The following is a 16,193-nucleotide window of genomic DNA, read 5'->3' as shown; positions in this document are numbered from 1 at the left end:
AAAATATGCAAGATGTGTTTGGAGAAAATTATTAAAATTTCATGAAAGACATTAAAGATATAAATAAATGAAGTGAGATATATTCAAGGATAGACAATATTAAGAGATGTCTACCTTCTACAAACTGGTTCATAGGTATAATAGATTCCAGTCAAAATCCCAACAGGTTATCTTATTTTTTTAGGATCTTGAGAAGGTGGTTATAAAATGTATATGAAAGAGCAAAGGTGTCAGGAATTGAAAAACAGTAAGATATAGGGGCATCAGAGCTCTTATAAGATTTATTGAAAACTCGAGTAACTGTAGCATTGTATATTCTGTGAAAAGATAAACAAATCGACCAAAACAATAGAACAGAGAGCTCAGATGGTAACTCCTGAAATTTACAGAGGCTTGCTAGATAACAGGACAGGGTTACTGATAAGTGGAGAAGAGAGGGCTGGTCAAGAAATAGAGCCAGTACAATTGGTTATCCCCGTGGAAAGGAAAAAGAAGTCAGTTCATATCCCCAAATCAACTTCCAATGGGGGAAAAAACTTAAATGTACAAAAAGGTAAAATGCTAAAGCTTTCAGAAGAAAATGTAGAAGAATATCTTATGATCTTGAGCTAGCAAAGGATTTCTTAAAATGTGCAAGTGCAAAAAGCACAGAAAGACAACCTGGTAAATACGATCCTATTAAAATGAGGAAATTCTGTTATTCAAAAGATACCATAAAGAGAATGAAAAGACATCTGCAACACACATGACCAGCAGAGGATTAAGATATAGGATGTGTAAAGAAGTCCTCCAAATCTAAAGGAGAAGATAAATCACACCAGAGAAAAATAGACGTTAAGACATAAGCTGGTATTTCACAGAAGAGGAAACGAGAATGGTAAATAAAGACACATAGAGACTGTCAAACGCATTAATAATCAGGGCTGTGCAAATTAAGACCCAATAAGGTTATATTCTGCACACATTGGATTATCAAAATTTATGAATTCCAAAAATAGCAAGTGTAGGTGAGGACCAGTGGGAACCCTGCCCATGGGAGCATAAATTGGGATGAGTACTTAATAAAATAACACTTTTTTTTTTGAGGCAGAATCTTGCTCTGTTGCCCAGTCTGGAGTGCCATGGCCCAATCTCAGCTCACTGCAAGCTCCGCCTCCTGGGTTTACACCATTCTTCTGCCTCAGCCTCCCAAGTAGCTGGGACTACAGGTGCCCACCACCTCGCCCAGCTAGTTTTTTGTATTTTTTAGTAGAGACGGGCTTTCACTGTGTTAGCCAGAATGGTCTGGATCTCCTGACCTCATGATCTACCCGTCTCAGCCTCCCAAAGTGCTGGGATTACAGGCTTGAGCCACCGCGCCCGGCTGTAAAATAACTTTTCTAAGTTAACTTTATAGGCATTTACAGCATGAGATCAGTGGTTTACAAACATTTTCTGTGAATCACAATCAGAAATACATCTTACATCACCATCTGATATATACGCCTCTGCACACACATGCACTGACACATACATATACAATGCAAACATGCACAATGTGTGAGACATGCACTCACACATAATGCAAGCATGCACACATGCACACACATGAACTCACACACAATGCAAGCATGCACACATGCACAGTGCACACACAATGCAAGCATACACACATACACATGCCTCACACACAATGCAAGCATGCATACATGCAGTGCACACACACAATGCAAGCATGCACACATGCACAGTGCATACACACAATGCAAGCATGCACATACACGTACACATGGACTCACACACAATGCAAGCATACACACACACGTACACATGGACTCACACACAATGCAAGCATGCACACACACATGCACTCACACACAGTGCAAGCATGCACACACACATGCACTGACACACAATGCAAGCATGCACACACATATATATGCACTCACAGTGCGTGCACACAGGCACATAAACATGCACATAATGGAAACAGAAGTTTCAGGAAACAATATTGGCTCTTACTATGAGACATGCACTCCCAAGTATTCTCTTTTCTTTCATTAAGAAAGCACACTGGTTGGGCCCCACTAATGTGAGTCACGAGGCCTTAAGAGATCATGACTATGATTTTGTCATAGGTACACCCAGCAACAAGTCCAAGAAGGTTCCTAAGAGCCTTATTTGTAAAAGCCAAAAGCTAGAGACAAACAAGATGATCGTAGATAGAAGAGAAAAATAACTTGCAGCTTCCTCACACGTTGGAATATTATCCAGAAGTGAAAATGGAGGAGCTACAGCCACACCTAATAGTGTGCTCACACCTTAGAAACATAATATCGAGTGGCAGAAGCAAACGCAAAAGAAGACGTACAGTGAGCTCTGACTTTCATCAACCTCAGGAACAAGCACAGCTAAAAAAATACCCTGTTCGGGGGCACCTGTACCCTGAAAAAAAACAAGGAAAGGATAAACACAAAATTCAGAAATAGAGAACAGGTGAGTGGCCAAAGACATGGGCAACGTTGTGGTTTCTGGGATGAGGGCTGGGCTCACGGGTGTCCACATTATGTTCACAGTTGACCTTTAACAACACAACACCAGAGTTAGGGGCACCAATGCCCCACACAGCTGAAAATCCACCAGTAACTTTCAACTCCCCCAAAACCTAACTATTAATAGTCTACAGTTAACTGGAAGCCTTACTGATAATATAGTCAATTCACACATATTTCATATATAATATGTATTATATACTGTATTCTTACAATAAAGTGAACTAGAGAAAAGAAAATGTTATTGACAAAATCATAAGGAAAACATACTTAGTATTCATTAGGTGGTCTTCATCCTCATCATCTTCATGTTGAGTAGGCTGAGGAGGAGGAAGAGGAGGGGCTGGTCTAGCTGTCTCAGGGGCAGCAGAGGTAGAAGAAAATCTGGGGATAAGTGACCCGGGCAGGTGAAACTCACGTGATTTAAGGGTCAACTGTGTTTCTTTATTCTTTTTTCTCTTTCTTTCTTTTTTTCTTTTCTTTTCTTTTTTTTTTTTACATAAATTAACCCATTTATGATAGGCCAGTGATGTCTCAAAGAGTAGAGGCGCGTCTATTGGTCTTTCAACTCCTTCAGTCTTCTGATGGGGACTTTACCGTGACAGCCGAAGTGGTATTGTATGTCCAGGCACTGCCAGCCACTGTCTTCATGCAGGAACCACAGTGCCAGATCCCCACAGCTCGTCTCTTCTTCTTGGTTTTGCCACAGAAAGAGCAAGTGTACTTGGCGTGCTGGCTGATTTCAATTTTCTTCACCATTTTCCAGAGGGAGGCCCCATAGCGGGTCCCTTATTTACCGACGATCCCAACTTTCTTGGTAAGTTTGGCCATGTGGCCGCGAACTAGGTCCAAGCCCAGAGAGAGCTATTCTTTTATTTTCTTTTTGTTTCTTTTCTTTTCTTTTCTCTTTTCTTTTCTTTCTTTTCTCTTTTCTCTTCTCTTCTTTCTTTTCTTTTCTTTCCTTTTTTTTTTTTGAGTCAGGGTTTCATTCTGTCACATAGGCTGGAGTGCAATGGGATTGGCTCACTGCAGCCTCAAACTCCTGGGCTCAAGTGATCCTCTGGCCTCAGCCTCCTGAGTACCTGGGACTACAGGTGTGCACCACTACCACACTCAGCTAATTAAAACAATTTTTTTTTGGTAGAGATGGGGTCTGGCTATGTTGCCCAATCTGGTCTCAAACTCCTGAGCTCAGTGATCCTCCTGCCTCGGCCTCCCAAAGTGTTGGGATTATAGGTGTGAGCCACTGTGCCCGGCTGTCAACTGTGTTTCAAAGTATACATATACTTTGTAGTCCTTAAATATCGAATAAAAATGCACATTTGATCAAGTGAGTCCTGTTGAAAGCCCCTTCCATTCGGAAGTCCTGTGAGCCCTGTACTTTGCCTGTGATTCCTGTCTCATGATCTTCTCCTGGCATTCTGCACCCACTGAGCGCTTGGCAGTCCCTTGGCCATGCCCCACTTGTACCCACCCTGGGGCCTGTGCACTTGCCGGTGTGTCTGCCAGGAATGCTCTTTTTGGGCCTTCTGGCTCATTCTCCTCCTTCAGCTCAAGCGTCTCCTCTTCGGTGAGAACACCCTCATGACCTTGTCTCAAGGTGGGCCCTCTGGTGTCCCCTGGAGCCTGCTGCCCCCTGCACTCCTCCAGAAACAATAGTGGGGTCCTTTCTGGCCACGGCCTGCTGGACACTGGCCCCAACTGGTGCAGATCGGGATGCTTCATGCTCACATGCCTCCTTCAGCCGACTGGGAGCTTGGGAGGACTGAGGACGCCTCTGTCTCCCTCGACTTGTCATCTGCCAACCCTAGTGCCATACCTGCCAGAGTCACGCAACAAATATGGAGCACCGGGACCAGTGGCCTAGTTTGACGGCCAGTGCAAATTGAAAATGCATGGCCCCTTGTTCAAAAAGTATTAAGAATTTCCAGACGATGACGGCAGAGCGTTAAGGCCAGTGTGGGGCCCTTCTGAGTGTGGGAGCGTGTGCCTGACTGCATGGGTGGTGTGCCCAGGAAGCCGGCCCTTGGGGCCAGATAGAAGCCTTATCAAATGCTGCAGGGCTGGGGGCCACAGTGGCATGGCCTGAGTCTGAACGGGCCTGACCTTCTAGGCCAAGATGCCTCCCTGAGCCCCAGCACACACTTGCTCTTTAACCCCCACCATGCCCCGAGAGCAGGGACCTCAGCTACATCCTCCAGAGGTTGAAGCCCAGGCTGAACCCAACACGGCAGTGTGAGTGGGCTCCACATGGCCAAGGAAGACACAGAGCTAATGTCGGCGGTCAGCATGGGGCAGACAGGCCGGGAGGGTGCAGGGGCCAGAGTTGGCCCCGAGGCTCAGGTGAGTGGGGCGATTTGGTCTTTATCCCAAGACACCAGAGACCCTTGGGGTGTTACGAGCAGACTCTGCAAGGAAGAGTGGAGCTGTGCGTGGGAGAGTGGAGGAGGGCCCGGGAGACCCCAGGGGATACCCCTTAGGGGGCCAGGCCAGGGTGCGTGAGGCCTGAGCCTGGCATGGAAGAAAGGGACCCCTACGAGCAGCACTGAGGAAGAGTGGCCAGTTAGACTCTGGCCAGTGTCTGGTGAAATAAAAAACAAGTAACTCAAACTATGTAAAAAAGAAAAGTCACAATGCAAATTTGCATATGTATTTTAGAAGGTCTGAACTTGCAGACACTAGCCAGTGACAAGGGCCCTTTGAGGAGTGAGGCCATGCAGGGGACAGCTCGAGAAAGACAGGGCTCCAGGGTCAGCAGCCTGGATACCAGAGGTCACAGGATGGGGGATGAGGAGGGTTTGGCGGGCCCACGGGAGCTGGTGAATGGGGCATGGGGGTGAGGGTGCATGCAGCGGGTGGAGACTGAGGGGCAGATATGGGTTTCAGGGAAGGAAGTTGTGGCAAGACCGAAGCTTTCTAAAGGCCTGGCCAGAGCTGCCCTGGAAAGTGGGTTCTCCCTGGGGGAGTCTCCCTGCCATGGGAAGGGGGCCCACTAGGAGGCCCAGGGAACCGATGCTTTGCACCATGTCCACAGATGGGGTGCTAAAACAAGAAGAATTTATGTTCTCATCCTGCTAGAGGCCATGAGTCTGGGCTCAAGGTGCAGGCTGGGTTGGTTCCTTCTGAGGCTGGGCCGGGATTATTCCAGGTCTTTCTTGTGGCTTGTAGATGGCCACCTTCTCCCTGCATCTCTATACATCGTCTTCCTTTTGACACAGGTCAAAATGTCCAAATGTCCCCTTTCTGTCAGGTCATGCTGGATGAGGGCCCACCTGAATGACCTCATTTTAACTTGATGACCTCTGCAAAGACCCTATCTCCAAATGAGGTCGCACATGCTGAGGCCCTGGGGGTCAGGACTTCAACATATGGATTTGGGTGGGGGACACAATTCAACCAGCAGCACTTACTGAAGATTACACAGCTGGTGAGAGAAGGGACCTTGTGCAGCCTCTATTAATAGATTCTCATATTAAAAGAGAAGTCTCATGCAGAGAAGCAGAATTCCCTGTACACACACCTCAATCATTTCTCTCCCTTCTCGGCAGCAACGATATTATCGGTTTGTGCATCTCTCTAGATCGTTTCCTGTGGAGGCATATGCATAAATATATGTCCTGAGGAGGGGGGCAGTGGCAGGCTGTTTTTAAAATAAAATTTAAATCCCTGTTATGGTGAAAAACCTGGCTAATGAAAATTACGTTTCAAAACAGACTGAGGCGTTTTTGTACTAACTATGGCGTTCTCTGTCTCATTTGCAATGGAAAAGTCCCTTGTTTCAAAAAAATACATTATTAAGAGGCCTTATAATACAAACCACATTTTCCAATTCAATAGTGTACAAAGTCAGCCAAGCAAAGACAATGTAAGCTAGCTTCAAAAGCATCTTGCTCAAGAGTGAAATTTGTTCGGAAGGGCAACATTCTAATCTGAGCCGTGGGGTAGGCTGGTTGTGGCGTTGCTGAAATTTTAGCCTCCAAAATGAACCCCTTCGGTAATTGAGAACCTATTAAAGGAGCTTAAATGCAGTTTCAGATATTGCATTTCCTGATTAACAAGGATATAATTTCTTGAAGAAAGAAAGAAAAAAAAGGATTCTGTTAATATCATTGGTTTTCCTGAATTGGCCCTTGTACAGGAAGAAAGACCAGGGGCTGCTGGCCTGGGGGGAAGCTGATAGGGACACACTTAGGCGGGAAGAGGGTGTTGAGGGCCCAGCAGGGCAGAAGGAGGAGGTCCAGGAGAGTCTGTCTGGCCTGGCCACCTGAGTTCTGTTTGGACCTCGAGACCAGCTGAAGCCACACCTCCCAGCTTGATAACCTTGGTCTTCACCTGCAGTCAGCCTCCCTGGTTGCAAGTGCTGAGCTAGAGCCGTGTCTAGAACATGCCTCCTCCTCCTCTGTCCAAAAGCTCCTCTGTCATTGGAGACATACCCCCATGCTTGCCCTCGGGCAAGCATCATCTGCAGCCCCTGGCACTGCTTTTGGCCCCCTGAGGCCTTGGGTACATGCCTCACATCTCTTCCTCCCTTCTTGGAGTCTCATCTTCATCATGTGTCTGTGGGTGGCTGGTCCCCAACTTTGGTGCAGAACCCTTTAACTTCTCATTTCATTCCAATAATGAGGACACAATTTTGGCTGCTCTGATGCAGACCCACAGTCACAGCCACCGCAATGAGGTGGAAGTTGACTTTTCATCTGTGGGAGGGAGAGTTGGGGCCAGTGTGATGGCTCTGCCCAGGCTCCTTCTGGTGTGTGGCTCTGCCCCATCCCTAGGTGTGACCTTCATCAGCATGGTCCAACTGAGCTCACAGCAGGTCTATATTTCTACTAGGGGAAGGAAAGCAGGGGCTGTGTCCTTCCGGTGGCCACATTGCTGGCCACACCTAGCTGCAAGGGAGGCGGGGAAACCTTCTACCACCTCTCCATGGCCACATGCCCAGCTAAGACGGGGCTTCCACCACAGTGAGAGAGGAGGAGAATGGAACTGGGGGCAACCTGCAGCATCCCCATACCTCCCCACAGTTGACCACACCTATGGTAATATCTGTCTAGGAGGAATTTTCTCCTGCAATAACCCTCAGCGTCCAGTTTCTCACTCTCTTCTCATTCCAGCCTTACTGCTGCAATTTGGTCTCGAAAGTATTAGTCACCTCATCCCACTTCCTTGCCCTCAAGAGCTGTTGGATTGGGCACCAGAACTGCCCTTGGACAAGCTGTGGCTCCTTCCTCCCTCCTTCCACCTCAGTGCCTTTCCCAAGCATGCTCATAAGAAGGGGCTCCCGGCCCCTACCTGCTTCTGCTCTGTGGGTGATGCCCCCTCACACCCTACTTCTGCCCCTAGGACAATGGAACTGCATCCTCAGCAGGAGGGCACCCCTGTGCCAAACACCCCACCCATCCCTGTCTCTCCTCTCTCCAGCTTCCCTCCCTAGCCCCATCTCCCTCTCTGTCTCTCTTGAGTCTTCAACCTCTTTTTTTCTCTCGTAAGTATGCAAACCTGCTCCACTGTCTCTCACCCTCCCTGGCCTCCCTTTATTCATTTACTCTTTCAACAGATATTTTGTATGTGTGCCTACTACAGACCAGGCACTTCCATCTCACACCAAGATTGGCTTTTTTTAAAAAAAACACACAAATATTTTAGTTTTTAAATAGAGCTGGAGCCTAGAAAAACAAAAACAAATTCCAAAGTGCTCTACACTGAACAGCATAAGGTGAAGCTTCTCTCTCCTTCTATCCTAGTCCCTCCCTCCCAAATCAAAAATTATTATCAGATTTTTCAGCATTTTTTCTGGGGGAAAATGAGTATGTGAATTTAAAGCACTCTGTTTTGATTTTTTCACTTAATTTGTAAAGACAGTTTCCCATTGACACAAAGTCATCTTTCTACTATGTTCTATTTCTGGCTGTAAGGTGTTCCCATCTGTGGACACGTTATAATGGATTCAGCCAGCATCTAATGAGGGGCATGCTGGGGCTCTTGGCATTTGCTACCCTCCCACCCCAACCAGGAACCTTACCAGTGGGACCCCGGGGGTCACATCCAGCCCGCTCTGAGCCAAGGGCACCCTGATGGCTCTGTTTGTGTTCACCTCTCCATCCCCAGCTCCAGTCCTGCACCTGGCCCATAGCAGGTCCTTGGAAATGCTTGAGAATGAAGCTTCACGAGCTACGTGCTATATTCTTTCATTTAATCCTTTTGGCAATGTTTTAGCATTTTGAGATAGGGAAGTGTCATGCCCTCGCTTTACAGGAGGGGAAACCAAGTCCCCTTGTCTCTCCCTCTCCACCCAATGGCTTTCCTTTTGGCTCACACCCCGTCACAGCCACCCATGCCCTGAGGACATCCCATCCTTCCTCCAGGCCACACCTTTGACTGCCCCGGATTTTCATCCTGTCTAAGAAAGCCACTGTCCACCAGGCAAACCCTTCGCTGCACTCCCCACTAGCCAGTTGCCCAGTCCAGGGAGTTTTGCCTTTTGTGGGCTCTCCAAGCTGTCTGCTTCCCCCAACCCTCCCACTCCTCCAGATACACCGCAGCTTTGGGTGAAGCCATCAATCCTGGCCACCACTACTCGGCCTCCCTGAGGGTTAGCACTCTGCCAGGTACCCCACAGTGTGATATGGACATACTCACTTTAAAGATGAACCGCTGGGAATCCCCCCTTGAGGCTAAGATCTGGAATACTCCCAGTCTTATTGAAACCTCCTGTCCCATCCCCAGGGGTAACTTCAGTCCTGAAGTTTGGACAAGTCATTCCCTTGAGTGATTATGATGGACTAGATAGTCTACAGTGTCTACCTTTAAATATATTTCTCTTCTTGTTTGTTAGAGCCTCTGTTAGTGGCTGAACTGTATTCTCCCCAAATTCATATGTTAAAGCCGTAACCCCCCGTACCTCAGAGCATGACTGTATTTGGAGACAGGGCTTTTAAGGAGGTGATTAAGTCAAAATGAGGCCATTAGAGTGGGCTCTAATCCAGTCTGACTGGTGTCGCTCTAAGAAGAGGAAATTTGGACACACAGAGAGATACCATTGATATGTACCCACAGAAGAATGGCTGTAGAGGGCACAGCTTGAAGACGGCCACCTACAAGCCAGGGAAGGTGGGCTCTGCAGAAAGCAACCCTGCGGACACCTTGATCTCTGACTTCCAGCCTCCAGAGCTGGGCAAGAAAGAATTTCCGATTTGTGTGATGGTAGACAGTCTGTGTTCTTTGTTATGGCAGCCACAGAAAGCAAATACAGGCCCCCCATCCAGTTCATCTCCAAGTCCTGACAGTTCCACCTCCACACACACAGGGGAAGGGTCCTACCTCTCTCTAACCCTATAGATATAACCAAGCCACTGTCACCACCTCCCACAGATGCATTTCCACTCAGCAACCAGAAAGCCTTTTTGAACCCCAAAACCTGCCTCTGGCTTTCCAAAGCCCTTAAGCTTGGCTGTGACCCTCTTCGTGGCCCGCTTATCCCGTCCTCTTGTCCCGTTACTGTCTAGCAGCCATCCTAACTTTCCTTCAGTAGGTTCTTCTCATCCCGGATCTTCTAGCACTGGCTCCTTTTAATCTCTTAGGACTGGGCTGCAATGCAGTCTACTTGGAGAAGTCTTCCAGATATGCCTCATCTAATAGCCCACCTCCCTGGTCACTCTCCCCACTCCCTTTCTCCTCTCCTCTCACAGTGCTTATCACCATCTGCCATTGTCTTGTGTTTTTTGTTTTGTTTTGTTTTGAGTCAGAGTCTCACTCTGTCACCCAGGCTGGAGTGCAGTGGTGCGATCTTGGCTCACTGGAACCTCTGCCTCCAGGGTTCAAGTGGTTACCCTGCCTCAGCCTCCCAAGTAGCTAGGATTACAGGCACCCACTGCCATGCCAGGCTAATTTTTGTATTTTTTTGTAAAGATGTGGTTTCACCATGTTGGCCAGGCTGGTCTTAAACTCCTGACCTCAAGTGATCCACCCGTCTTGGCCTCCCAAAGTGCTGGGATTACAGGCATGAGCCACTGTGCCCGGCCTTTCGTGTGTTTGTTTTCTAATCTGTATGTCCTACTTCTGCCCCATCCCACCAACTAGATTGCAAGTCCCATGAGGTCTACACCAGGCTCATTTTGTTCCCTGTTACATCCCTGGGGTGTAGAACAGTGCAAGGCACATAGTCGGCACCCACTGAATGCTTGTTGAAGAACTGAATACTTGAATGAAGAGACATACTCACCACTGAAGTTATAGGACGTTATCTAGAAACAGTAAAGACATGCTCACTCATTTAAGCTCTCCTAAATTAGAATTTGAAGTAGAGAGAGAAAGAAGTTTGTCTTTGTATTTAAGCAGAATTAAAAAAAGAGAAAAGAACTTTCTAAGCAAATTATCTATGTAAACAGGGAATATGTTTCACCCACTTAATAATGAAGTCCAGCAGCTCTGGTCTCAACTCAAACACTCTTAGAAGCTCTTTAGCAATAAATATGCAAATTACAAATTATTCCATGTTCTTGTTGAAGCTCTTACAGGGCTCTAGAGACTCAGGGGCCCAACCTCTCTTCCCTAGGTCAGCAACAATAATGAATGTCCTGGGTGGCAATGGACATGACTCTTTATATGGGACCGGAATTCCGACTTTTCCGGAAGTCAGGCTGTCCCTAACCACCATCAGAGGCAGAAACACATGTCTCTGAATTTTCCTAAGGCAACATTTACGGTCCCTGAAAGGTTGGGGGTGGGGTTTCTAGCAAAATGCAGCTAGCCACTCAGTCATGTAGGTTATGATCTTCTCGGAGATTTTCATGGTTACCTTGAAGTGATTTCCTGTGAGAGGCAGACGGAAATGCAAAAGTATTGCAAGACTGTGCGAGAAACAACAAATCCAAATGCTGATCATCATAAAAGCCCAGGCACTTTCACTCACGGGCACGTTGGTCTTAATTTCAGTCTGTGGGTTGCTGTTAAGGAAACTGGAGCCCATCAGAATTTGGTTAAAGCTGATGGGCCAAGCAGTAGACTTCAGTTTCAAACTATCTAGAAACCACACCCAACCACCAAAAACACATGTTAAAGCAACTCTAATTGTACATTTCAAAGAACAAGTAATTTTGTTTTACTGTGGTCATTGGTAATTCCAGGCTAAATACAGCCATGTCGTGCTCTCCTGTGTCTACACATACTTTTGGAGAAGAGTAGGGTTGGGTATGAGCTATTGCTTTTCCTCCCATTTTCTATATGATTTAACATTGAGGCTTGGGAAAGGCAACTCATATTTTGTTTTTAATGCACATTGAGCTCTAGGGGTAGCGAACAGCAGGGGTGTACAGCACATATATTATTTAGCTAACTGTTCAGAGGGCATGGTCTCAAAATAAACTTTGTAGACATATTGGTTAGCTGCTTTGGTTGTAAGCAACAGAAGCAACATTTGACTCATGTAAGCTAAAAAGGGACTTCTTGGATGGGCAAGGAGCCAAGGGATGCTCTCGGAGTGCAGTTGGTGGGAACCACTCTGCAGTTTCTCCAGGACACTCAGTGGGCAGAATGTGCTTAGCTTCTGGTCACTGCACTTAAGGTTCAAAGTCCTGGGGCAAGCATCCTACGGGCCTATCTGGAGACTCACACCTCAGGTGGAGATGAAGCACCTTGACTGACAAGTCCTCTAGGACTGGAGTCAGTGAAATTCTGCTGTAGCAAAAGAAGGAGGAATGGAGCCCAGGCAGGCAAAACTGGTACCTGTCCACTGCAGTTTTTTTTCTAGCAGAGAAGGACTTGAGATGAGGGAGAGGAGAGAGCAGATTGCTCAGGGCAACAGCTCCATGGTTAATGGTACCAACACGTAGCTCAATGCATATCCCTGGCTTTGGTAAAGGATCCAACCTTCCCTGGCTCTTTTCTGTGATGAGCAAGAGGTCTTGTTGCCTCTGAGACAACCATGTGAACAGACTGTTAGCACCTCAGGGCCCCCAGGGAGCTGTGAGTTCTGGGCTTATTGGGTCTGGACTTTCACACATTCTGGATGGTTCCTGAGCAGCCACGAGCCCACCAGGCAGTAGTCTTCCTAGGCTTCTGCTTCTTCAGAAGCACCCTAACCCTGTGGCATCCATTTCTTCAGGTATCAAGTGGTGATAAATAGCAGTACCTAAACCACAAGACAGTTGTGAAGAAATAATATAATGCTCCTACAGTGTTTCATAAGGGCAAGTACCCAATGGATGTTAGGTATTGCTGACATTGATCCACCCACAGCTACAGTGTAGCCTCAGTCACCCTAGTGGGGTTCCAGTTCCCTGTTCTGAAGCCCCATCCACAAGACTGAGGGCAGCTTTGGCAAGCACCTCTCCTCACAGCAGGGAGGGCACAGGGCCTTATCTAAACATCTGGATGTTTGGGGCCCCGATGTTCCCCAAATCCATTCCCAGGAACATCAAGAGCATCTGGACTACCCAGGATCCCCAGTTCTGTAGGTGATCCCACTTCTGACACCAGGACCAAGCCCTGAAGCCAGGTCAGATTTCACTTCTCCAACCTCAGCCTCTGTTACATTTCTAACCAACCAGCCTCTCTTGCTGAAGTCCTAGCAAATTCAGGAGGTTACAAAACTGTGAAACTGCAAGCCCAGCCCCTTTCCTTAAACCCCCAGCCTCAGATGGAACTGATCCTGTAGAAAATACAGAGAAAAACATAGAGACAAGGAAAGAATTTTCTCATAATTCCACCTCCCAGAGATAACTGCTCATTTAATATGTTTTCTTTTTTATTTTAAAAAAAGGATGCCTCCTCCATGAAAACATAATTAGAATCAAATATACTATATTGTGTTTCTTTTCAAATTTAAAAAAATTATTATTATTATTATTTTTTACAGAGACGGGATTTCCCTGTGTTGCCCAGGCTCATCTTGAACTTCTGAATTCAAGTGATTCTCCCACTTCGGCCTCCCAAAGTGCTGGGATTACAGGCATGGGCCACTGTGCTTAGTTCATTGTGTTTCTTGTTCTAACATTATGTCATAAATATCCTCCCATGTTAGTCAATTTTTTTGGATATATAATTTTTTATATGCATAATTCCCTCAAGATGTATTTAAGTCATTGCTTATTGTTGGGTATTTAAATTCTGGCCTCCTGGCCTCCTTTCCCTCTCTGGATCCCTGGATATGGTTTGGCCCTATGCCACTCACCTTTCAACTGTTGGATGATCACATTACTTCTCAATTTCCCATTTCCTAGAAACACCTGGTGCCATCCCACCCACCAGAGTGGGCCCTTTGGATACAACACTAGGCATTTTGGGCAGAATTGCAACCCTGCAGAATATATGCTGAAGTCCTAACTCTAGTACCTCAGATTGTGATCTTATTTGGAAATAAGGTCATTGCAGGTGTAACTAATTAAAATGAGGTCAAACTGGAGCAGAGTGAGCCCTAAATCCAATATGACTGGTGTACTTATTAGAAAAGGAGATGACACACAGTGACAGAGACACACAGGGAGAAGAAGTCCACTTGGCAATGGAGGTAGGAACTGAAGTGATGAGTTTAAAGCCAGGGAATGCCAAGGACTGCTGGCAAACACCAGAAGCTGGAAGAGGCAAAGAAGATTCCCTCCTACGGGCTTCAGAGGGAGCATGCCCCCATTGATACCTTGATTTTGGATATCTGTTGTTCCAAGTCCCCCAGTTTATAGTACTTTGTTATGACAGCCCCAGGAAACAAATACAAACTCCCCAAATCCCCACTTCCCAGAAACACCTAGTACCATCCTAGCCACCAGAGTGGGCCATTTGAATACATCCCCAGGCAAAAGCAACCTGAGTCCCCTTGCACCTCTGGAAGCAGGAATTTGGGCTTCTCACCTCTTTACCCTTCTCTACATCCCCATCTTCCTCTGACCCATCTAGACACCATTTCTGTCTCTTTCTCCCCAGCCAAGCTCCTGATATCCCAGAAGGAGAAGTTAGCTTTGTAGCCACCCAGAAGAAGCAATGTAGCAGGTTCAAAGGTTGGAATCTGTAGGGCAGTGTCCTGTCACCTTCATAAATGGTATGAGTGACATCTACTGAGGACTTGCTCTGTGTCTGGTCTGCAGTGAGCCTCCCACATGGACAGTCTTATCTACTCAAGCAGTCCCATGGGTTAAACATCATTTTGCAAAGGAGGAAACTGAGGCTTGGAGGGATTAAGTGGTTAGCCAGTCAATGGAGCAGCTGGAATGTGAACCTGGGCAATTGAATTCTGGAGCCCAGCCCATTCTGCAGTCTTTGCAGATGAACAATTAGGATCCTTCTGTCTTCAGCAACTCTCCGATTAACATTTAATTGGGGGTTTAAAAAACTGTTCTTGTTAGCATGTCTGTGGTCTCCCACTGCAATCTTCCCCATTAAGCCATGTTATATAAACAGCTCAGATGCCTCCGACTGTGTGTGTCTCCTGGTGTCCAGATTTTGCTTTAATTCCTGGTACTTTCAAAGGCATCAGGGCAGGGAGGTATTTGCATGAAATTGGAGCTGAACTTTCACTGGAGGTTGGCAGTTGAGGCATGAAACTTGGTGGCCTACAAATCTGGGTTGCTGGGCTTGCTGGCTGGATGACTTGAGTGCCTGGTATCTGATATGGTTTGGCTGTGTCCCCACTCAAATCTCATCTTGAATTTGTAACTCCCACAGTTCCAGGTGTCATGGGAATAGCCTGGCGGGAGGTAATTGAATCACAGGGGCGGGTCTTTCCTGTGCTGTTCCTGTGATAGTGAGTAAGTCTCACAAGATCTGATAGTTTTAAAAACAGGAGTTTCCCTGCACACGTTCTCTCTCTTTGCCTGCTGCCATCCATGTAAGATGTGACTTGCTCCTCCTTGCCTTCCACCATGATTATGAGGCCTCCCCAGCCATGTGGAACTGTAAGCCCATTAAACCTCTTTCTTTTGTAAATAGCCCAGTCTTGGGTATGTCTTTATCAGTAGGGTGAAAATGGGGTAATAGTGTTCATGGCATAGAGACGTTGTGAGGATAAAATGAAGTAATGTGCTAGCACAGTGCTCTAGCTGTTTTTTCTCTGAGGTAAGTTGGTCTTTCTCCCTCTCCCTGACTCTTTCCTTTCCTCTCCTTCTCTCTTTCCCTCTCCCTCTGCCACATACACACCCCCCCAACACACACACAGTCCCCCCCCCCACAAACATACAAAGTGGTAATTTATGGTGGGAATATCTGATCATCTGTTCTCCCCTCTGGGGAATATATACACTTGCTAGTAGCCCATGCACCCCTAAACAGGTTTCAATGGAGTCAACATGAAAGAGAAGAGAAACAGCAACTTCTGTTTCAGGAAGCTTGGGTGAACAAACAGCAAGCTGAAAAAAAATTGCAACATATACAAGAGACAGCTACTTTTCTGTACATAAAGAGCACTTATAAATCAATAAGAAAAATGGTTTGAACATCTAATATAATGACGGGAGAAATATGTGACCAGGCAATTCACTGGAAAAGCAATACAAGAGGACTATAAAACACAAATACATGCTTCTCCTTGCTCATAATATTATAGGAATCCAAATAAAAACCACCAAGCATTGCCACTGGCATGATTTTTAAGAAGTAATCATAGCAAGGGTTAGTGAAGATGTAAGAAATGAGTGGTCTCCTAGGTCACCATGTGGTTGGTGCTGCTACAACTCA

General features: G+C 46.5%; 1 protein-coding gene and 1 pseudogene across 1 annotated transcript in view; both read right to left on the bottom strand.

Annotated features, from left to right (window-relative positions):
* Window positions 1-16,193, bottom strand: part of APCDD1L (APC down-regulated 1 like) — a 56,828-nt gene that overhangs the window by 33,277 nt on the left and 7,358 nt on the right. The gene's annotated exons all lie outside the window — the stretch shown is intronic.
* On the bottom strand, window positions 2,817-3,995 carry LOC140710235 (large ribosomal subunit protein eL43-like; annotated as a pseudogene).

The sequence above is a fragment of the Chlorocebus sabaeus genome, chromosome 2, assembly GCF_047675955.1.
Source record: "Chlorocebus sabaeus isolate Y175 chromosome 2, mChlSab1.0.hap1, whole genome shotgun sequence".
Lineage (NCBI taxonomy): Eukaryota > Metazoa > Chordata > Mammalia > Primates > Cercopithecidae > Chlorocebus > Chlorocebus sabaeus.
This window is presented reverse-complemented; position numbering and strand designations above follow the sequence as displayed.